The sequence below is a fragment of the Anoplolepis gracilipes genome, chromosome 2 (genome assembly GCF_047496725.1).
Source record: "Anoplolepis gracilipes chromosome 2, ASM4749672v1, whole genome shotgun sequence".
Lineage (NCBI taxonomy): Eukaryota > Metazoa > Arthropoda > Insecta > Hymenoptera > Formicidae > Anoplolepis > Anoplolepis gracilipes.
The window spans coordinates 13776800-13800787 of record NC_132971.1 but is presented as its reverse complement, the minus strand read 5'-3'; the positions used below and the strand labels follow the sequence as shown (position 1 = coordinate 13800787).

The 23988-nt window shown below is 35.6% G+C and overlaps 1 protein-coding gene and 1 long non-coding RNA gene across 4 annotated transcripts in view; one reads left to right on the top strand and one right to left on the bottom strand.

Moving 5' to 3' along the window:
- Positions 1 to 21766, bottom strand: part of LOC140676071 (uncharacterized) — a 347777-nt gene extending 326011 nt beyond the window's left edge. For all 3 annotated transcript variants that reach the window (XM_072910739.1, XM_072910740.1, XM_072910741.1), the window contains exon 1: positions 20372 to 21766. The gene's annotated coding sequence lies outside the window, so the exon portion shown is untranslated. The remainder of the gene's footprint in view (positions 1 to 20371) is intronic.
- LOC140676072 (uncharacterized) lies at positions 12136 to 14851 on the top strand. Its single transcript, XR_012048527.1, has 2 exons — positions 12136 to 12309; positions 14322 to 14851. It is a non-coding gene; the product is annotated as an uncharacterized lncRNA (long non-coding RNA).
- Positions 21767 to 23988: the final 2222 nt, after the last annotated feature.

Below are 23988 nucleotides of genomic sequence, written 5' to 3'. Positions count from 1 at the left end.
GAGAAAACGGGGCTATGAAAAACCTACTATGAAAAACCAAAGTTGATTCGTCGAAAATAATCGATATCCTCTAGAATAATTTTTCAATAATATATTTAGGACATAGTAATTTTCTTGCGTTATCAAAGATAGAGAAAGAGAGAGAGAGAGAGAGAGAGAGAGAGAGAGAGAGAGAGAGAAAGAAAAGTTATACTTTCTCTTCTCTAAAAATACTGTATTAATTTTATTAACGAATTTATCGTCTCTGTATTTTATCTACGTCGCGTACAAAGTCGGAATAAAAAAAATGTATTTCTATTATTATCAAATGTGAAATCTATATTTTATTCGAAAATAAAATTTCTCTGAGATTGCAATGTTATTATATCCGGTTTAAATCTTACCTAAGCGTTATGTTTCGCAATTTTATACTTGGTTGAAACCTTATACCAAGAGCGTTATGTTTTAAAACTACCAAAAACTATAATTTACCGAAAAAAAAGGCGGACGTTTACCTTGGAAGATAAATGGCCGGTATTTTTCGAACCCTGCGAAAAACGCGACGGTGGAGAGAGCCAGACGGAGAAAAATATCGCGCTCCGTGCCGCGTGTTTAATTACGCCTAGCGATTTTATGATTCCTCGGACGATTTGTAAGGACGTTTCCGCGTACCTTCGCGAGATGCGGTAGATTATTAGCGACGTACTGTAAAAGCACGCCAACACCAATCACAGTCTCGCATTTTTACGGTATCTATGAGGGAAGCATGTGCGCAGAAAGATATCTGACGTTATCTTCTACTAAATGTTTTTTGTGATTTACAGTCATGTAGAATTATTACCACGCATCAAAACGCTCGCTCTCGGTGATGCCAGTAGTCGCTAAGATATTCTTACCAGCGCGATATTTGTCATTAATATACTTTTCATTTCTTCTTTAATTTAAGTAATTGATTCAATGTTAAATCACTAGATTTTTAAATGACTCGATTTTAAACATTAGTTTAATATTGATGGCATTTCTGAGACAAGTAGTTAAATATTACTCACGATATTAAGCTGTCTATCAAGTTACAACTGTAACTGTTGTGTATATCGTGGTTATTAATTATACAAGCAATGGTTCCATCAAAGCCGGCAAGATGTTGCTTTCTAGCAATTAGACCTCGACAAATACTATGTTCTCATTATATGTATACCGTGAACAGAGGTCTTGATGATATAGCTCAATACATTTTAGCAAATATATTTGCTTCGCGTAAATGTAACCGCATCGAGATGTCATGTTAATATCGCAACATGGGAATTTCGAAGAGCACCGGAAGCCAGTGCGTCATGCGCTCATCCGGCGCGACTGCAAACCACAACCGATAATAGCTTTAACGAGCATTAAGAGCGCAGCGCTTCGGTATTAATTAATGCTGACGCATATGCGCGTGCGTATAAAAATATCCACCGCTATCGCTACTTGTTAAATCGATGGAACCGAAAATATCTGCACGTTGGAGTGGCGCACTTCCCGTTCGTGCGTCGCATTCGATGCGTCGCGCTATACGCGCGCGTGCGCGCGTGCGCGCGTGCCTGCCTGCGTGCGTGCGTGCGTGCATGCGTATGGCGTACACGATCGCGGGTGTGCGGAATACGCGACAGAAGTGCAGAAACGTAACGAGCTCAACGCACCGTAACGAAAACATTGTACATCGTCTACTACCGTATCGATATCATGCGTGTATCGTGTTTCCCGAGGGACGATGATCCACACACGCATGCACGCGTGCACCACGCTGTGCGCACTCGCGTGCGTATCGGCTCTGCGCCAAATTAAACCCCCGTAGGTTCCTATCGCGTTACAACTGTTGTGTCTTTGCCTATTGCCCGTTTCGAACGGCCAATGCGGCAAATTCGTGCGTTCGATGCGAATGAACGCGCGATTGATATCGATACGTGGTATACGGAATCAAAATAATAGCGCGTGTATTTTTTTAAGTCAAACGTATTGTCAGAGTGAGATTCATTTAATACAAGTCTCAGGGAATAACGTTCTCGTCCCGAAGTAATAAATTCTAGCAAAAAAAAAAAAAAAAAAAAAAAAGGGGGATGAAATCTTGTTCCCTATCTCTTTCTCTCTCTCAACCACTCTCTCAGTTCTCTGTTTCTCCAAAATACGGTTATGATTACATGTCGTATATATAAATACAGTCATAAACACACAGAGTGCCAATTATTCATACGTAGATTTTGATATTACGCGTTCGATGGTTAACATGGAAATATTAATCCAACTGTACGCAAGAGCAAGGGATTTTTTCTCTTGAATAATGTGCAATATACGCCAAGTACCGCGATAAAGAACGCTTTATTACTCCAATTAAATCTCAATAATAACTAATTTTTGCGTTAAGAATAAAGGACCAAAAAATGTAATAAATCTATAAATTAACAAAATTAAATAAAATCAAAATCCGATACATTACTGTAAAATAAAAATATTTATTCGAAATTTTCATTTCAATAAAAAAATCATGTAGATGTTAAGTTATTTTATAATGTAAATAATTGCGCTTTTTATTTACATAATAAAAATCCTGCTATTTTGTATAAGAAGGCAAAAAAGATTTCAATTTTCTAGAGCTTGGATGGATTCTGATGATTTAAATTACTATCGTGCAGTTTACTTCAAAGTTGCAAAGAACTGTCCTTTTATATCAATCACCAAGAAGCAGAGTTGTAAATTGCAAGGAGCGTGTTACTTGCGAGAAGTTGATTTCTGAATAAAGCTCAATCTTATTTAACGTAAGAGGAAGGATTCTATAGCTATCGCGTAAGACTCTCGATGTAATATTTTCCAAATATTACTTCAAATATCAGTAGATTAGATCGATCAACATTCGAGTGGCAATATCATTGATGCGTTATGCGATATACTGGTGTATACGCAAGTGCTCACGTGCATTCGCATAGTATTCGCGAGTCGCGTACTACGCGCCGGCAAACGATCAATATCTGTTTTCCAACTTCTCGTCTCATGATTCCAACCACTCTATCCGTCCGTGTCGCCGGCGCCGCCGCCGCCGCCGCCACGTATGTAGGCGACCACGTATGCAGTTTCCCCTCCTGGAACAGACGAAGCTTCCGATGACGAGAAGCGTCCCACGGCAGTTACTTCCACTTCGATTCAATTCGAGCAATTAGCGAACGGCGATAGTGCGATGTATGTGTATGTGTGTGTGTGTGTGTGTGTGTGGAAGAAATAAAAATGTTAAGTAGCGCTTGCATAATTCAATACACCGGAATACACGTGAGTTCCGTTGATCGATCTATTTGTTATTATCCGTTGAAAAAAAAAAACGCGATAGCATGTAATTGGCAAATGTAAATTTCTTGCCAGTCAATAACCGATATAAGCCGATAATAGGCCGATAAAAATCAATAAGTTAATTTTATCTTCTTTAAGAATTTTTAATAGAAAATTTAGTGACCAATATAAATATTAATAATGTCGGATCAATAATGTATCGGATCAATTTTTATTTTATTGTCGAAGAAATCAATGCACATTTAGAAAGAAAAGCTATTAGGGTAAACTAGAGTATGACGGTTATACGGAAAAGATGGTCATAGGCTGTCATTTTTTCAATAACCGCTACATAGTGCGCTTTTTTAGTAATTATCAAAAATAATCGATATTTACAGTAGTTTATATGCATAGATTATTCGAAATAACTATATTGTGAATCTTATATTATATTTTTGCTTTTGACTACCTACAAAGTTTTTCATTTGTTCACTAAAAACTGTTATAACGTCGAATAAATTACAGTTAAGCTATCGTAATCGACGTTAGACATATTATAAGACATATTAAAGATATGTAAATTGTTATATGACCTAGAATTTTTATTTTCGTTTTCACTATTTTTTTATAAATATTATGGCCATCTTTCCGTCCCTATGGTCATCTTTTCCTTAAAAGTTGGGTAAGATGGCCAATGCTTATGTTGTACTATTTTGATAATATCAAATTTCTATTAAATATTTTCCTTTTAATTTCGATAATATTACGTAATTTAAGCTTCAGTGAAGATATGCCAAACATTATTAAAAAATAACAAAAATAAAAGTATGTTTTTTGCATTTTAAAAAACTATCTGGCCATCTTATCCGAGTTTACTCTATACTGCAGATATGATAAGAAAGCAAAAATATAACTTATCTATTTTTTCGACTCATGACAACAAAGTATCTAAAAGCTTGATAACTTTAAAAAATGCTTCTAAGTGCACTTGATACATGGTGCAGTCGCAAAGTATGATATGTAATTAGCAGTAAGCGAAGAACATTAAGTAAAATACGGCAATTATACCGTACAGATAACATCAGATCGCATTTGAGGATATTTAAATACAATTCCTAATAATTTAAGCAAGCGCTGAAACTCGTTTCACGACAGACAGAAAGCCGATTACTCATCGAAGTTTACCTAATTCGGTGAACACTAATGAAATATTAATAGAATCGTGTTTAACCTATTCCGTAGACGAGTCGGACGACAAAAAGTTAAATGAGTAAAAAGTACGAGGCATTATAAACTATCTAACGGTTATTCACCATGTAATTAACGGAAGCAAGCAAGTAATACATACCGCTAATCTTACATTACCAACGAGCCATGTACGAGATCCATAAATCTCAGGTCATTAATATTATCACGAAAAACTACATATTCTCCAACATTCTTCTTAGACACATCGAGATACAAAACAAGTACACCACGTGATCCTTAACAAGCTGATTTTCTCGCGATAAAGAACGTCGTTATGACGAACGAACGGGATAAGGAAATGACATACGACCTTGAAGAAGCAAATTGTATACCGTTGCATCATCATCGTCGTAATTTTCGAAAGAGAGACGCGAGTCTCGTCTCGATATATACTCTGACGCTTATTTAGATTTCATTCATGAAATTAAGCGCGCCGGCTGTGATTGGCGGATGTACATACGATTGTTGGCATCGTCGTTTAAATGTTTCTTCTAGTAAGGAAAAAATAATCGATCGAGCGCGCTCGTAGTTGGATAACTTTCAAACGCGGGATAACTTTCCAATCTAGCTCATTAACATCAATGATGCTCCGTTACGACACGAGTACGGCACTTGAGAGAACCCAGAGGCGCTCATTTCTTGAATTCAGTGCACGGTTAATTTACGACAATTTAATGCTATTGTACTTTGATAATTTTGCCAAGTTTTATTTTAATTTTGATATTAAATATTTAGAGTTTTAAGAAGCCATATTAAATATATTAAATATGTTTTAATTAATCCGCATTGTACTCTTTTATTATAATTTAATCCTTATACAATTGTGCGACCGCAAAGAAACTTTTCTGCAATTATATATTAGAAACGCGCAACATCAATTTTGAGAAAACTATTTTTCAAAGAATAAAGATTCCTTAAAAAACACACAAGAGTCAATATTGTGATATTTGATAACAAACGAGTAAAAATATATATTGACATACTCTCGTAATTGACATACACTATTGTTTTAAACATCCTTATGACAAAGAAAGCAGATAATATCAATTTGATTTACGTCAAATTCTCTGAAGAGATAAAAGGATAAAATTAATCAAAAACATGGAAAAGCTATCTTGACTCTTCAGAGTTATCCGTATTGTAAAACTGGATAAGAAATATAATATCGTGATTGACGTTCAAGTGTGTTGTGCGCGAAAGTCATACAATATACGTGAAGTCATGTAATCAAACTGTAATTTTTAAGACAAAGTACGTGCGCTATCAAGTCCGCTTTAAATAATGATTCTTTTCCTTATTATTTTTATAATAAAATATATAGGAAAATAAAGAATGAAATACTGTGCAATATTTAAGAGAACTAAAAATATGCATTGTCTGGCGCACTTTTTCTTCCAGAGGACTAATCATCTAAAAAAGTAGATCCCGACAGTTGCATCGCTTCCAGATGTTCTCAAAATTCCATGTTGCTAAATCTCCTTTCAGCGTCTATGACGTGGCTCGTTAAACACGTCATCGGACTAAGAAAATTACAAAGATCTTTTAATTTTTGCTAAACGAAAAGTATGTATATACTTTAATACATTTGTTTCAATCTTCATAAAATCTTGTAAAAGAAATTGTGTCATTATATTATACTATTATAATAGAAAATCTAAAAATAAATATATATACACTTTTAGATTAAAAAGATTATAAAACCTGATTAAGATATTTGTATGTTACATTTCAACGCATCCTGATTACAATCAAGCATTTAAGTAACTTTATGCGAGATACATAAGTCGCACGCACAATCTCTATTATAGATTATGATAGATAAAACTTACATCAGACCTTTTTAACGGTATAAATATAATATGACGAAACATTTTATTCATCGCATCTTTCAATGTAAATGTACCGAGGAAACTTCTTTTCTGGCAAGTACTAAACATAGTGCTCCCGTATGTCGAAATTAATCATTTCACAGATATAATCGCACGCCGCTCGCCGATGATTAATATAAGCGTCTAAGTCGCGCGGAATGCGCTCGCCGCGCGCGTTGTAACAGCGATTAACGGCGCGACGAGCGCCTCTAATGTATTTACAGAGCTGAAACCCATTAACGCGCGTGTCTGCCAGTTGTTAACGGCGTGGCTGGTGCAGCCTCAACGAGGAGCGACTTATCGCTTCGCTTCCGGCCGTGAGAACGAACCGCCGTTGTTGTAACCCAAAGACGCTGAATGCCTGATCGAAGCTGCGACCTATCTCTTGCTCGAATCGACGAAGAAAATCCTCGTCGATCCGCTTATATCAATCGCCGGCGACGAATTTTTATACATTAGAAATCGTGGGAATAGAATAACAAAGTTACATATACAATTTGACGTTTTTTGATGTTAAAGTTTAAAATTTGAAAAGTTATCTATAAATATATGTGTACACCTATAATCAAGCAAAATAAACTTTACTTGAAATAAATTTTCAGTTTTTATTTATCTCATATACTATTTATTATGTTGTATGTAGATAATTTGTGCGTTCTTTACTCACTTACTCATAAAAAAATTTTATATTTCATAGCTTTACAAATATAACTTTTTTAACTTTTAGCTTGCAAATATTTACGTATATCTCACATTTCGTTATTAAAAGTTTCATTCATTCAATCAATATCGAGCAACGATTATTTTGGAATACTAATTCATCAATAATGAATCAGATGAGTTACTAATTATAATACATAAAATAATTTATCGAAATATCAAAACTTACGGCAATGATTACAATTATATCATAATCTGCATATGTTTAAATGACTCACATCTTGATTGATTTCCTATTACAAGGCAATATATGAATATGCATATCGTAATAGTGCACAACTAATTATCGATTGTTAACAGTGAGAATCAAATCAATTCTTCAACTCGCTCTAACATTGAAGAATATTGGAAAATGAAAAGGAATTGATGTAAAAACTTAAGATTTTTTATTTCAAGAAATATTTTTAATTCTACTTTGACTGAGTTGTTTCGAATTTTTATGATAAATCTGGCAAATGAAAGTGTAACTTGCAAATGAGTAGGTACGCAGGAAACTTTAATCTGTATCTTCTGAGAGCATTGGTCCAGCTCTTGCTTTGAAAAGTCTACCGTTAGGATTACGACTTCATTCAAGACGGATCGTCGTATACAAAACTAAAATTAATGTCGAATCTTGACTGCATTAAAAGCCGCTTTTCAGCGTTGTAAGAGCGACATGTCAGAAAATAAATATATATAATATGCATAAATAGGTGTGTGTCGTGCGCATCAAAATGTGGGATCAAAATTAAAACATGATGAGACTGTGATTTGATATTTATCATAAATGTCAAATGTCAGATTAATGGTGGAACAGTTCGCAAATACTTTAGTTATCGCGTTTACATAAACTTGCAATTCGGAACTCTTTGCTTGAAGTCGCGACCTAACGAGAAATATATAAGCGATTATGTTATCAAATTATATTACTAGTATGTACACATAGCTTTGTATTTCGCGCAATTTATAGTTTCCGTTCGAGTTTTGGTGACGAGTCGATGATAAGTAAATCGTGATGGTCGCGATTACATTTCACCTGAATTTCGCTTTCGTGCCCGGATTTTGCAGCGATGATATTTGGAAACGTGACTTAAAGGCGCCGTTCTAAACTTAGACGACGTTCTGCACTCTGAGCGCTAAGAATAACTTTAGCGTGTCGTCGCGTGTAAACAAACAGCGCGGGTGTCTGATAAACTTTGAAAATTCTATGACACTCTCACGTTAAATCATGATTATGTATCCATCTATTGTAACTGAACTTGTTTTATGAGTCACGTGAATCAATCTTTCTTTGATATTAATATTGTTAATCGTCGTCTTATTTCGTGTCTACGAAAGTTGTAACTGACACAATATATCCATCATAAATTCACTCTTGCTAAATAACGACCGAGTGGTATAGCTGACCCTTATGCAAGTAACAAATATTTAAAGACAAAGCAAACATGTCTGCAGTTGCAGCATTACATTTCATTCCCAGAGGTCTGTGAACAAGTAGAGATTTTGTAACAGCAACCCTCTGGAAAACGACGTAAGCCACTTTTTCTTAAGTTAACAAGCGAGATGGGTTGGCAAATAAGAAATTACAAAGCTACGCTCAAATTGCGTGGCCCGAGCTTTCACGTGCCATATAATAGAACATCATAAAAATCGTACACATTCATCTAAAGCATCTAACAAAGTTTGTTGTTACGATAGTATACGTAATACAGATAGATATCTTTGTTTTCAAATAAGCTTTATATATACTACACAAACACACACTAATATATATATAATTTTTTTTTTTACGTAAAACATGAAAATCTATCTTTTAATCTCAAACAGTTTGAAAGATATTCGTAGGTGACTCTTTCGAGTTGTCAAGTGCAATAGTCATTATTTTATCGTTTGTATTTAAAAGTGATTAATAAAAAATATACTTTGTAAGTAAACATGATTTATATATATATATATATATATATATATATATATATGTGTGTGTGTGTGAGACTGACTTCATATATCAAATGAACTTATGTATCAAATGTCGCGCACGAAGTGGATATCGCAAATTATGCAATCATGTGATTCGTCGGAAGCCGAATTTTTGAATAAAGATTTGTTTAAAAAATAATCACTATATTACAGATGTATGTGAAATCGGAGCGCACATCGTACTGATGTATATGCAAAGTGTTAATGAATAAACTTTACCGTATTTCAACTTTAATTTACAACGAACAGCTAACTAACTGACAACGCCGTTCTAACAGCGGCTACCTCACACTGGAAAATCTAAATCCCCTTTTTGTTTACCGCGAATATCCTTAATATTCTTTTATACGACGGACAAAGCGCAGAATGTAAAATACACGTCACGGAGAATACAAAAATGCAAAGCGCGATATATCCGCGCGCCAAGCGCCGAAAGGACATGCAAATATATTCGGCGAGGATATGGAGATTTGGACGGAAAAATCACATGGGTCGATTTTATATATACTAGTATATACACGAAATTGAACTCATAATTAATAAAATTCACATGTGCATATCTGGATCTCAAATTTTGCCTGTAACACCTATTTAATACACGGTATACATGATGTAACATACGGATGATAAATATACGTGTGATAAACTGATTAAACCGTTTAAGAGCAGTTATGAAATATTTAGCTGCAATTTGTTAGTGAAACGTTATAATTTATTAACGGAAATGGAACAGTCAGAAAGATCACAAGGTAACAATAATGCAATCCAATTTGTAGTACTTATAGTTTTCTCACTCGTTGCTATTCAATGCAAAGTACGCGAATGCAGAACAATACAACGATCGGACTCAATGAAGCGATAATCATAACCGCTGTACGATTTTCAAGTCAGAAACGAAGAAAATGTCTTTGTATTTTGTCATCGCCAACAAATTGTAATTCAGATGTAATATAGTTACGTCGCTACTTCGACAAAGTAGTTTGCTATTTTTATATCACGTCGATAATTAATAAATCTTGAAACAATAGAATTAATAATTTAAGTGAACGAAACTCTTCTAAGCAGTCATTAAACTGTCTAATTGTAAGATATATAAAACATGTCTCGTTTGAAAAAAGATTATCCTACAATCATCCTACAAGGCCTTCAACTTTATATGTAATCAAAACAATAAACTAAAAATAGTAACAGAGAATTATGCAAATCATCTGCAAGACACATGTATGATAAAATACTCGCTTGGCAAATATTACTTTTCATCAAAGATACAAAAATTATTTCAACAAAAAAATTCCACAAAATAGTAACATCGATATAAGAGACCGCAATTAAATAGAAAGAGTTTCGTATCTTTAAAATAATATACATCTGCAAAATACATATTCTCATACTGTACGATCGATTTTATTTACATTTTGCTTTAATTTATCAGCGAAACATATCGTCACGTTTGCCCGTACATACACTCAATAAATAGATATTACGCGATGTGCGTGATTGTTGATAAATTTTAACAAGATTCCTTATATCACGCAAATATGTGCATTTAAATGAATGTCAATGTGTATGCGGAAGGACCGCAAAATTTGTCGAATCGCTCGAGCCCGACGGCGGGGGCGGCCCGAACGATGGACAAACGTACGCCGAGAGGAGGACCAATTTGTTTTTATCGGTCCTTTGTTTCTCTTTTCGGTTTTGCGTCAGTCCCCCTCCTCGTCCTTCCGCTCTCTGCGTTTTTCGTTCACTGCGAAGCCGCTTCGCGCAAAGCTCGTTAATTCGAGCGTGACTATCCGCCGGGCGAATCCTTCGTCGCCGATTCTACCAGCGAAATGATCAACTATTAATGGAGAACTACCGTCTGTTTGCACTCGAATTCTTCATCATCAAATATTTTTATTTACGCTTCTATTTAAATTTCACCAATAACCAAAATTAATGAAACATTCAAGGATAAAGAGCTCGATGGTGATTAAATTATATTTGAATTAAACAATATACATTTTCGAATTGTCTTTTTTGGAAGCTCTCTTAAGTTGTCAGGACCAAATCAGCAAAATCAAATGGGACCTAATGGATTATTTAGTACTTATTTTGTACTATTTTGTACCACCAAAAATAATTTTGTACCCCATGCCAATTCAGAAAAAATCATGGCGCTGCTAACTTAATATTAAGCTAGCAGGACTAAAAGAAAAAATTAAAAAAATAAAATAAAACAAAATAGATACAATTAGTACTGAATTTGTACTAATTTGTACCACCGAAAATAAATTTGTACCCCGTGCCAATTAAAAAAAATTATTTTTTATTTTTTAAGCGTTCTTATTACGATAGTTGAATATTAAGTTAGCAGGACCACAATTTTTTTTAATTAGCACGGGGTACAAATTTATTTTTGATGGTACAAAGTTATTTTCGGTGGTACAAATTAGTACAAATTCAGTACTAATTGTATCTGTTTTGTTTTATTTATTTTTTAATGGTTTTTATTACGATAGTTGAATATTAAGTTAGCAGCGCCACGATTTTTTCTGAATTGGCATGAGGTACAAAATTATTTTTGGTGGTACAAAATAAGTACTAAATAATCCATTAGGTCCCATTTGATTTTGCTGATTTGGTCCTGCCAGCTTAAGAGAGCTGATATTCTTACGTGTAGTTTATCATAAGAGTTAATCAATTATGTTAACAATTGCTAATTATAAAGATTATAATTAGCTAATCGTATTTTAAAGAATAATACGGTATATACGAAGTACGCATACCTATTCCTTCGAATGTCGCCGTACATATGACAAGAGCAACAGCGCGCTACGTCTGTAAAGGTCGAGCGCCGAACACTGTGTGACGATGTAAGAAAACAAATTCCTTATGCCTATATAAAATAATATACGTAGGTATGCCGAATATCCTTTGTAAAAAATAGTGACGCGTCCTTGTTTGTATCCTTGGTATGCGTGACGTAGAAGACACGGTATAGGACATAGTGGGGGAAAGCAAGTGGGGGAAAGGACCGCCGCGCCGCGCGCCGCGTCGCGCAGAAAGCAGAGAGACGAAAAAATTATTATTGTTCAGCCAACGCTCGAGAGTTAACAAGTACGTATTCGACATATATATGTCGTATTATTTTATAGGCATAAGGAATTTGTTATCTTACATCGTCACACAGTGTTCGGCGCTCGACCTTTACAGACGTAGCACGCTGTTGCTCTTGTCATATGTACGGCGACATTCGAAGGAATAGGTATGCGTACTTCGTATATACCGTATTATTCTTTAAAATACGATTAGCTAATTATAATCTTTATAATTAGCAATTGTTAACATAATTGATTAACTCTTATGATAAACTACACGTAAGAATATCAGCTCTCTTAAGCTGGCAGGACCAAATCAGCAAAATCAAATGGGACCTAATGGATTATTTAGTACTTATTTTGTACTATTTTGTACCACCAAAAATAATTTTATACCCCATGCCAATTCAGAAAAAATCGTGGCACTGCTAACTTAATATTAAGCTAGCAGGACCAAAAGAAAAAAATAAAATAAAACAAAAAGAGATACAATTAGTACTGAATTTGTACTAATTTATACCACCGAAAATAATTTTGTACCACCGAAAATAAATTTGTACCCCGTGCAAATTAAAAAAAAATTGTGGTACTGCTAACTTGTATTTTGTTTTATAAGTATATTACTTTGTTTATAAGTATCTCGGTCATAATTTTTTCCGAGAGCGTGAGTTTTCAGAAGCAGCTCCAATACAAATTCCTGTTCACGCAATCCAAAAATATTGAAAAACGCTTCGAACCGCGCGATGATGATAGCGTGCGTACGAGATAGTTATCTTAATTGGAAATGGAAGATATGGATTCCCTCTTTCTCGAGGCATACTAGGTTGCGTCTTTTTAGAGCATGTAATCTCCATCGCACGGCTTTAGCGTACCGAACGACCGGTTTTGATCATCTCGCATCGTCTTTTTCTCCTGGCTTTCCCGATGTTTCTTCTATCTCTTTCCCTTTCTTGTCTCTCTCTCTCTCTCTCTCTCTCTCTTTCTTTTTCCTTCTCCCTCCGTCTGTCTAACTACCTTTCCACCCGTTTTCGATGAAAGCGCGTACTTGTCTCGTATGTGCAATAGTCGCCTTTCTGCATTTCCGGTTCTAGCACTTTACAGTCGACCTCCGCGACCCGGATTGCAAGATTAAGCGTACGTGCATCCTCCTTTCTACCTCCTGGGAGCGAGGCAGAAGTTATCTCCCATTCTCGTAGTTCATCTATCTGTCCGACGATAGCCCGGGCTATCGTTCGACATATCCACTTTATACTTATACTTTTATTAGCCATGTACGGTAATAAATTCCCGAGATGGAGATTCGATTATCCGCGCGGTATAACGCCACGATAAACTTTACGGTACCGATACCGGTATCCGATAATGATAAATACTCCGTAATCCAGCCGAGAGGAAGACGCGTCCGGTTGCGCGCGTGCGAATTCGAAATTATCTCCTCATCAACCTCCGCTCGTAAAATGATGGTAGGGGTTAATAGATCCATCTCGCAAGCTGACCCAGCTATGATGAACGAGGGAACGCGTCGTGCGTACGGCTCCCCGGATGAATCGCGCGAACGAGCAAGCCGACGACGACAATCTTGTTCTGGCACACACGTGATACATAAAATGCGAATGCCTCGGCAGTGAGCGCACTAGCAGAAACTCAGAAATAACCGCCGTCGCCACGTTCCGACCGAACCTGCTGTCGACATTCGCGCGCATCGCGTCGTTGCGAAAGGGGAGAGGGAGCAATGGACGAGCAAAGTTATCAACCACCGCTCGTGTACGACAACATTCCATGCACATGTGTTTCCGATAAGAATAATAATTCCCTCTCTTCTAATATTGTTCCTTATAATTTCCATTTTCGCGTAGCGAGAACAAAATCTTTATTTTTTCCCATTAATTTGATCATGTATGTTACTAACGTCAATCATATACATAAATTTTGTAAGAATATCTTTGAAATAAATCATGAATTTAATATATTCTGAAATAAGTTTTATACAAAATTTTACATTTATATAAAACATCAGTTATTAACCAACACATCACGTCAGGCCAACAGGTTATTGAATATCTTTCAAAAATATCGTATTGTAAAAAAAAAAGATGTAACAAAAAAAGAAAGAATATGACGAAATATTTCAAATGAAAGCTATTTGTTTCAAAGATCGATGACACAGTATTTATTACAGTTCTACATTCAGATTTGCCTCATGACGGAATCAACACTGCGAAATCGATGAGTTGGTGACAATCAACACTAGGTAGATGTCAAGTCTGCAGATTCCGCAAGTGCTATCGATGGAGAAGATATACAAGTCCGAGAAGAAGATTGCATCGTTTGGAAGGTTAACAATACCATACTCTGCAACCATATACGAGCTAGAATGTGGCATTCTTTCACATCACTCATATCGTGGCCCATTGTACGTGCAAACTATTGTTTCTCGCGTCATCGCGCGCATTCGCGGCGCAAACGCGGGAGCGATATAAGATATAGAAAAGTGAGGGAGGAAGACGAGAGAACGAGGAGCCAGAATACAAGCGAGACCATATGCGTACTAATTTGAAACAAGAGTTATGTCAAAGTTCCATTTACTAAAAATATATCTTTAAACATTTGCAAATTCGAAAAGAAGAAAACATAATAGAAGAGAGTGGTGCTACAAAGAGAAAGATGGAAGATTAAAATATAAAATTAGAGAGAATAATTAAAAAAAGATTTGTAAAAAAATAGCAACTTTATATATCAAATTGAGATTTTACTTAAACATTAATAAGTTTTAAAATCTGAAATCCTTGCAATGATAAAAAGAGTTCTAAAGTCTTTAATGCTAAGTTGAGAAATAAATTCTTTCTCATTAAGAGTTCGAGACATTTCAATGTAAAATGATATGATTATCAACATTATAGATCATATACAAAGAAAAAAGCAAGTAAAAGCGGAAGAGTGAAAAAAACTTGATCGACTCGCTTGCTCGCTCATCAGACACCGTTTAAAGACAGCCACAATCTTTTATACATTCTTTTCGAAGCATCGGTGTTAATCGATGCATCGGATCAACTTCCTGAAGTGCAACTTCTCAGAGGAATGCGCGCCATGTAGTACAGATTAAACATCGACAAGTTGTATGCAATATATTATTCAGAATTATTATCACAAACATAATTAATTTTTATTAATTTATAGAACGTTGAAAAGATTGAAAGTCTTTATATTTCATTTTAAATAAAAATCAATCGATATTGTATTTTCGCGTGGAAAATATTACTCGCCACTCTAACGATGAATAAAAACAAATCTGGTACGTTATTTTAATTTTCAGTGTTCAAATCAAATTGTGTGCTTCGTTGGAAAGTGTTGTACCGAAAATATTGGAAAAATTATTCCAAAACTTTATATCTTTTTGAATGAAATAAACCACTTGCGTCGAATTCATTAATTTTTGTACAAGTTTTATTCTTGCAAAATTAGTAAGCATCATGTATTTGTATTTTTAATTCACAAAAATCCCAATTTTTAAAAGTTCCAATAACTGTTGCCAATACCAATGTCAAAAAGATAAATCGATCCGCTATGCTGTTTATTTTTATTTCTACAAATATGAGAAAACTACATGTAACTACCATAATATGTGCGATGCAATATCGCGAGAGCACTTAAATGATTAGACATACTTAAATTGTATCAAAAGATCGATAATCGACAGTCGTGTACGAGAAAAAAAATGCACGATAGAATTGTAAAACGTACATGTACATATACATATACATATATATATATACCGTGCGAAGATCGTAAAGTATCACATGAGTAAAGTGTGTCGTAATGCGATACGCGAAGTGAAGATGCTAACTCGTCAAGTGTGAAAGAATGAGTGTGATAGAGAGAAATGGAGAAACAGAAACAGAGATGAATGAGGAGAGAGATAAAGAGAAAAAAAATATTGCTAATGCTGCGAGCATCAGTGGCATATAATTCATGCGCACCGATGTTGGTACCGGTTTCTGCCTAGGATCATTGAAGCTTTCACGCGTATTTTACACATAAGTCGTAAAATGCTAAAGTTATACGACTAGATCGTTATACGAAGACGATTGTATCGTACACGAGCTCCTTCCGGTAAACAGTAAACGTATTTATTTGGGACGAAGGTGAGGAGCGTGGTTTTTTATCGACGTACAATGGATACGCTTTTGGCTCGGTAAATCGCAAATCGTGGAAAACAATCGGCGCGACTTGCCGAGTGGCGCCGGAATCCAATCTGGGATATTGCAAATAGTGCCTCTCTCAAAAAGGAGGAAATTTTAATTCACGGCATATCTGTCTATGACAGAGAGTCGTATCGAGTACTGAGCTGGGCACGAACGCTATTATGATATAAATATTGAATTTTGCGCGATGTATATCGACAATCTGCTTCAACGTGATCCTCGCAATGCCATCATCTGTACGTATGCTTTATTAGAAGGTCATAACGTCGCAATTTTTCACTTATTTTTTTTTTTATAACTCTAACCAACACTTCACAGCCTTCTCTTTCAAAATTAATCTTTAAATATTTTGACTTGAAAATATATGATAAAATATAAGCTTTTTATCTTTTCTAAATATTTAAAAATTGTCATTTTGTGAATATGAAATATGAGAAACACAAATAGTAGTTGCGATATATTAGATTTCCTGAAAAGTTAAAACTTTTCAATTGGGTGCATTTGTTTCCAAAGAAAAAGAAATAAAAAAAAATATGTAAAAGCACAAGTTCTGACAATTACTACGAATAAATGTCCTCGTCGCGTGGGGAATCCGCAGTATCAGTAACGACAGGGGAAACGCGCGTTGGCGTATCTTCCGCAGCTACAGAACTGTCTCTCAGTCTGAGTAATAACTTCCGCAATGTTAAATTCGATACGAACTACACTGCTGCACGCATTTAAAACAATCGCATGCAATTACAACCTTTTTGCGGATGACAAATCGATATCGAGAAATAAAAAAATTACTAGAGACAGTCTCATATTGCGACCATGTGCATACAGGTACATGTAAAGCTCAATTAAGTACTTATACTTTAAAAACATATAAACAAATAAATGAGAAATTAAATTTATGGCGAGTTTACTAGCAAAGTAAAAACACATATTCATCACGCGAATAGAATTTCATATATTTTTCTAAGTATAAATGTTAAACATTTTTAAAAATAATGGTGCAGAGATATTTAAGCTTCCATATATAACGATCCGTATGCTATCAAAATTTTATTGAAAGAAAAAGACCAGATCACATCCATGACAAAATATAACAATGAAGCTTGAGTCATTCAAAAAAATTATCCTAATTTTAATCCTAATTTTCGAATATCTACATATAATAAATAATTTCTCTGTATAATATTTATTTTGTGAACATTCTCTAAAATAGAAATAATTTTGCAAACAACATTCTCTGTATAAAATGTAGCTAGTTGTGGAGTAGAGAGACAGATTGTGCATACACGCATCGGGCCGATTTGTCGCGTGTAGAGATATAAACTGACGTCGAAACAGTTTGACGGACGAGATCGTGTAAAGTTGGAAATACAAAAAACGCGCGACGAAGCACCTGTCAAATCACATTATCGGGCACGGTCGACACCCGTGCGTCGATGCCATATGCCATATGCCTCGCATGATCGCGCGGTTACGCGAAATATCGAGGGCGTCGTGTATTGTTTTTCCCCTCCTCCCCATCTTCTATACGTGCTTTTTCACATGAGCTCGCGACCGACAATGATAAGCGGCACTCGGTCAAGCGATCGAGTAATTAATGACAAACAAGGGGAAACGCTTCATTCGCCAGCGGTTTTCCGCTGGAAAAGCTTCGAGACATTCAATTAGGCAACTCGCCAATCGTAATCGAGCGAGAGCGGGTCGAATGTACGATCGTGCCAAGCGATCGATCAACATTTTTTGCGACATACATACTCTTATTCGTTTGCAACCGGGAAAGCTATGACTCGTTACAATATGTAAATTATACAAAGGGTACACGCAAAGAAGATATTTATCAACATTTTACTTTTTCTGGCACTTCCATCAAGGTACAAACAAAATTAATCGTTCAAGACCGTGTGTGCAATCTGTTATAAAAATTCTATTATTTCGCACACAGGCTTTGCAACATTCGATTTATACAGATATAAAGAATGTATTATATATCAGCAAATATTTGCCTATAACATGAAAAACTAAACAATCTAAAAAAAATGTTTAATTAAAATTCTTTTTAAGATTATATCTCAATGTCGTTCTAAAAAGAAATGTAAGTTTTATCGTCATGGTACACTATATATATATGTAATGTTAATGAAAATTGAAATTAAGAGTATGTAAATTCTTCAATTTCAATTTTCTGATGGATAATTCTTAGATGTAAAAGCTTAGAATCTAAAAAAATAATTTAATCAGATTAGGATAAACGAAAGAAATTCGTTTGCTCACTCTGTATGAGCAATACAAATCGATACCGATTTGAGAGTAACGCTATCAAATAAAAGGGTTAAACGGATCACGAACGTCGGTCGTATTTTTTCGTGGAGAAACGGAATCTGAAAAAGCGTTTGCGATATACTATTACCACACTGGCGCGGCGTGGTAAAAAAAAAATTGCACTCTACTCTCTGCCTCAGAGTCAGTGGGGGAAAGAGATTTCGACGGGCCGGGTGCTTTTTCAATTCCAGGAATACGCTGTGCACGATGCGCAATCGATATCTCAGTGAGTTCCGCGAATCTCCGACAATATGTACGAGACGTAACGCCTGCTGTCCCTCTTACGCCGATTGCTCGTGAGATCTTTGCACGCTCGCAACAAATAAGCATTCGTAGCTCGTGAGCGAACGTACATACACAACGTGATATAATATTGCGACGGTCTAAATCACCTCGTCGAATGAGTGATTTTAAGCAACCGGCTGCTTTTTCAATTCCAGGAATATGCTGCATGCGATCGATATCTCGGCGAATTCTGCAAACTCCCATCTCTCGACGTACGAAATAAGTGACACTCACAGACGCGCCTTTCCCCCCGGTAGTCTAACTTTACGATATATTATTCTACCATTAAAAGTTTATATATTTTTTCTTCAATAAATAAATCAAAGACACTCTATTTCTATTTATATATTATAAGCAAAGAACTTTGACAGTAAAGAGATAAACCTTTTGAATTCCTCGAATATTTTTCTGCTGATTTTAATTTTCAATTGAATTTTAATTTAGATATTAATTATATGACGATGCGAAATTTATCGCATATCGTCGATTTATCTGCTCGATGATTATTCTTGTGACGTGTGCAATTTCTAACTCAAAAATTTTCGCATTTTGACAAATGTAGCATTTAACAGAGAACGCAAAGGTCGTAGGTCATCGTGCTCGTCATTCGCCATCATCTACATTGCAATGTGCAAATCTCCCAAGCTAGACACAAATTCGTGCAATGCAACAATTCCCATTTCACGTGCGTAAATGTTCTTTCACGCGCGAGCGTTTGACCCCGACCGCAACGAGAAGGTCAAAGATCACTAACCACAAGCGTACTCCCAAACGAATCTAACCGGCGCCGCCGGTGGCCGGTTTGCTTAAAAGGCCGGGCGGTAGTGAATGAATGACGAGCGAACAGTGTGAATGTATACCTGCGAACCCTCGGTTCTTTGTCCCTTAAAGAGGGCAATAAATAGAAACATTCGACAACAGTCAAATAGCGAGAACGGGATACGGATGTCAGTATTCAGTAACACATTAGTGACATTTGTTGGCACGTGGCACTGTATTGTTACGCAACATCCTAATTTGACACGCTTAACTTACGTCAGATCAATTTCTTTTAATGCGTGCATAAAAAAGTAATTACAAATTATTTCGTATATTTGATATCTTTAGAAAGAGAACGATCGGAAAATACGATTGAGACAATAAATTTGAAAGTTTATTATTTTAAAATATTCAGGAGTTAACGATAGCGACAAATATATATACAAAATATATGTATACTTTAATATAACTTTAATATACAATTAATAAAGTTTTAATATAAAGAAAGCTATTAAATATATAAAATCTATTATTATCATTATTTCAAATATTGTATATAAGGATCAACAAAATCATTACAAGATACATACAAGATCTTGACCGTTCCATCGCTATTCGATCCGTTTGTCGATATGTAAGTAGGGTAAATACATGCAGTTAGTCTTACCTGTTGCCAGTGATCCTCGAGCGACGGCTGGGCCGAGAAATATCCGGTGTCGTGTATGTCCTGCAGCTCTCGAAATATATTGCCGCTCGGTAGGAGCGTATCCATGGCTACGCGCGACTACGAAGTCCCTCCGCTTCGGCCTCCTCTCGCAGGTGCCGCACGGGACGCGGCGGTCAAGCGCCAAGCAAAGAGCAAATCCAATCAACCAACTGGCCAACCAACCCGACGAACCAACAAGTGACAAACTGACACGGCGAGCCCCGGCGCGACGCTCACTCTCGTACTCGCTCTCGCTTGCGACACGATAATAAATCAACTGCGATTCACTCTATGGAACGTAAACGCGTCCGCCACGTAACGGCTACTCACGACCGACTCGCCTGCACGTACGCACGTAAATATAGCAGGTGAGCGCACGTGCGTATCATCGGTGAGAGGCTCTTCCCCCTCTACCGTAGACACGAGACGAAACGCGACGACGATAACGTCTTCACTCCGCGAGAACGCGCAGACGACTGTTCCGAATCGCGGTTGCAAGGACGGTTATTATAACAGCGACCGATTCCCGCACGATTATCGAACAAGCCGATTTCTGTTGTATCACACGAAGTCACGCACACAACGCGTCGTAAAAATGGCTTTTTCTCTCTCTCTCTCTCTCTCTCCCTTTCTTACTTTTTCTCGCGCGCGCACAGAGTCGAAAAGAATAATTGCGTTACCCTTATTATTGTTGTTGCTGCTGCTGTACCATCACCGAAAAAAACGCGCGATTTAAACGCAAAATTCACTGCGACGATGACATCACTCGCGCGGCTCGACGCTCTGTCTGCTGGCGTCACGTGCACGGTTCGCTTACGACAGTATCCATCACACACGGGGAAAAGAGAAACGCGGGAAAAGAAGGGCGATAAACAACGTCAAAATGCCGGCTCGAATCGTCGTCCTTATTATTGCGTTCCAGGTCTCACTCTTTTTTTGCCTCTCTTTATTTATCCGTACGATCTTTCTCGATGTAACTTTTGCCGAAACAACCCTGTGCATTCACTAATGGAAAACACACACGCGACCGTCTCTCTTTCTCTCTCTCTCTATCCTATACTGTCGTTCCGTCACGTACCGGCTTTTCTCGTGTGTGCCGAGAGATGGATGCCGGCTTCTCTCTCTCTCTCTCTCCTTCTCTCCTCTCTCTCTCTCTCTCCCTCTCTCTCTCTCTCTCTCTCTCTCTCTACCTCGTCGTGTCACTACCAACGAAATCGCGATAGCACGCACGATCGCTCGCGACTGCACGTCACCGAATAAAGAACCACGGGATAACACTTATACGAGATATATATACTCCGTAAAGGACCGGCGAAATCCCCGATCACTAATGCGCACGGACTCCTCTGCACGAGTGCCGAAGAGTAACTGACGTTCCTCTCACCGTAACTGAGCGCGAGATAATCCGAGTACGACCGAACGGAGCCGAGAGCGCACGATTCGGCGCGAGACGCGGCACCGCTATCGGCGGCCGCGCGACGCCGTGGCAGCACTATTCGATAACGTCGTGACGCCGGTCGTACATTTTGCACGGAAATGAGACACGGACGCTACGCAATCAGCCAAAAAAAGTTTATTTATGTAAAGACTCCGTATCGACAACTTATTCTATAGACTATCTCGTAGAAGATTGTACCGATTAATTTTGGAATTTTCAATGGTGAGTAAGAGAAAGAATTAATTTTCGATTAACATGTGTGTATGAATTATGAATGATTCGTTAATATAACATGTTTATTTCAAGCAATACAATATGTTATCAATAAGATATCAAAATACGTAAATTTCCAGCGATATATTATCTGTTTGCAGATAATTGGTTTTTTGTCAGTAATTAAATGAAATGTGAGATTTATATCATAAATTCGCCTGAATACTTCTTTTGTATCTAAATATTTCAATTATTCTTGTTTTGAAAAAATATATTTATATCGTTTTTATATCTGGAAAATTATACATACATATATGCAATTTTCTTATATTATTTATGTTACATTAGGGTGAGTCAAAGGATCTGACAAGTTTCAAAATAAAATAAAATACAACCTAAATATTTATAAGAACTAAATTTTTTCCTGTATATCAAACTTGAGTTTGTTAATATATACAGTTTTATATAACTATAAAAAATTATAGTTATACTAGACCATATGATGCAAGTAGCGATGCGTAATAGACTAGAACAATGTAGGATAAATGCGAAAAACATTTGATAAACGTGAAAAATTTTTTTTAATTTAAAAAAATTAATACGATCAAGTAACATACTCAAACGGCAACAATTCTATTATTGTTATTCAATCAGAATAATAAATAGATATGTAAGTTATATTTCATTTCTTCATTGCATTTTAAAAATTATCAGGTTTCCACCTTATAGAAAAATTTAATTTTGTATAATATTTTATATAATATTTTATATAATTTCATAATGTTATGATACAGTATAATATTATTAATTCTTGAAAAATAATTTAATATTGTGGAGTTTTTTTGTTAGCTTATAAAATAAATTAATAATATTAGATTATACACACAATTAAATTTTATGCTAAAAATATACTTTACACATTTTTTTCTTCATATTACAATTCTCAAGTAAAAAAAACAAAAAAATTGATAGCAGTATATGCGTAAAATCTTCTACAATTTGCTCTTTAATTGCACAATTTCGCAACAATTGCATGACTCGGACATTATTTCAATTACTGCATTATAATGATTATCTTTGCCAACCAATATTACGTTCCGTTTGAATTACGCATATAGACAATACGCTTCGGATTTTCCTATCCAAATAATAATAGAGAAAAGATCGTCTTTAATTTATATGTCTGTCTTACTTTTACACCTCGACTACTATATAGACTATATAGAATAATCCTGAATAATCAATTATTCAGGATTCTATATAGTTTTAACTTCGTGTCGAAGATTTATCATTAATGTGTATTACACATCACACGGAAATAAATTCGAGTAGAAAAATTGTGCAAAGTCTATATTAATTTAAAGAGCAGAAAAATATAACTTTGCAATAAAAATCGTAATTTATACCTATCATTTTGTTATTTATTATCTCTTTTAATCAATTTAGATAATATAACACATAAATGTGTAATATAAAAGTTATTAATATTTAGCTATTAAACGAGAACAATAAAATTTACACACAATAATTTTAAACAATAATTTAAACAATAATTTGAAATTAAATTTCGTAAAAAAAGTAAACAAATTTCATTATTAATAACGAATACATTTGATATTTATTCTATATATTTGCATATTTTATATTTGCAACTTTCTCATTATCATTATTATTTTTTAGGCTTTTTAGTAATGTAGGCAGGAGAGAGAATGTGTAAACATAAATTTATTATTTTTCGTATAAAACAGCTTCGTAAATCTATCTTCTAAGCCGATCCTATCCGAAAAGGTTTGCATAATATTGAGATTTAACTGGGAGAAACGGTGTTCGTTCTGCGAATCGACTACGAGAAATGCAGAAGCACGGAGCACGCTCAGAATTATTTGCAAATGAATAATCGCTTGTGAGTCAACCGAGAGAACCGAGA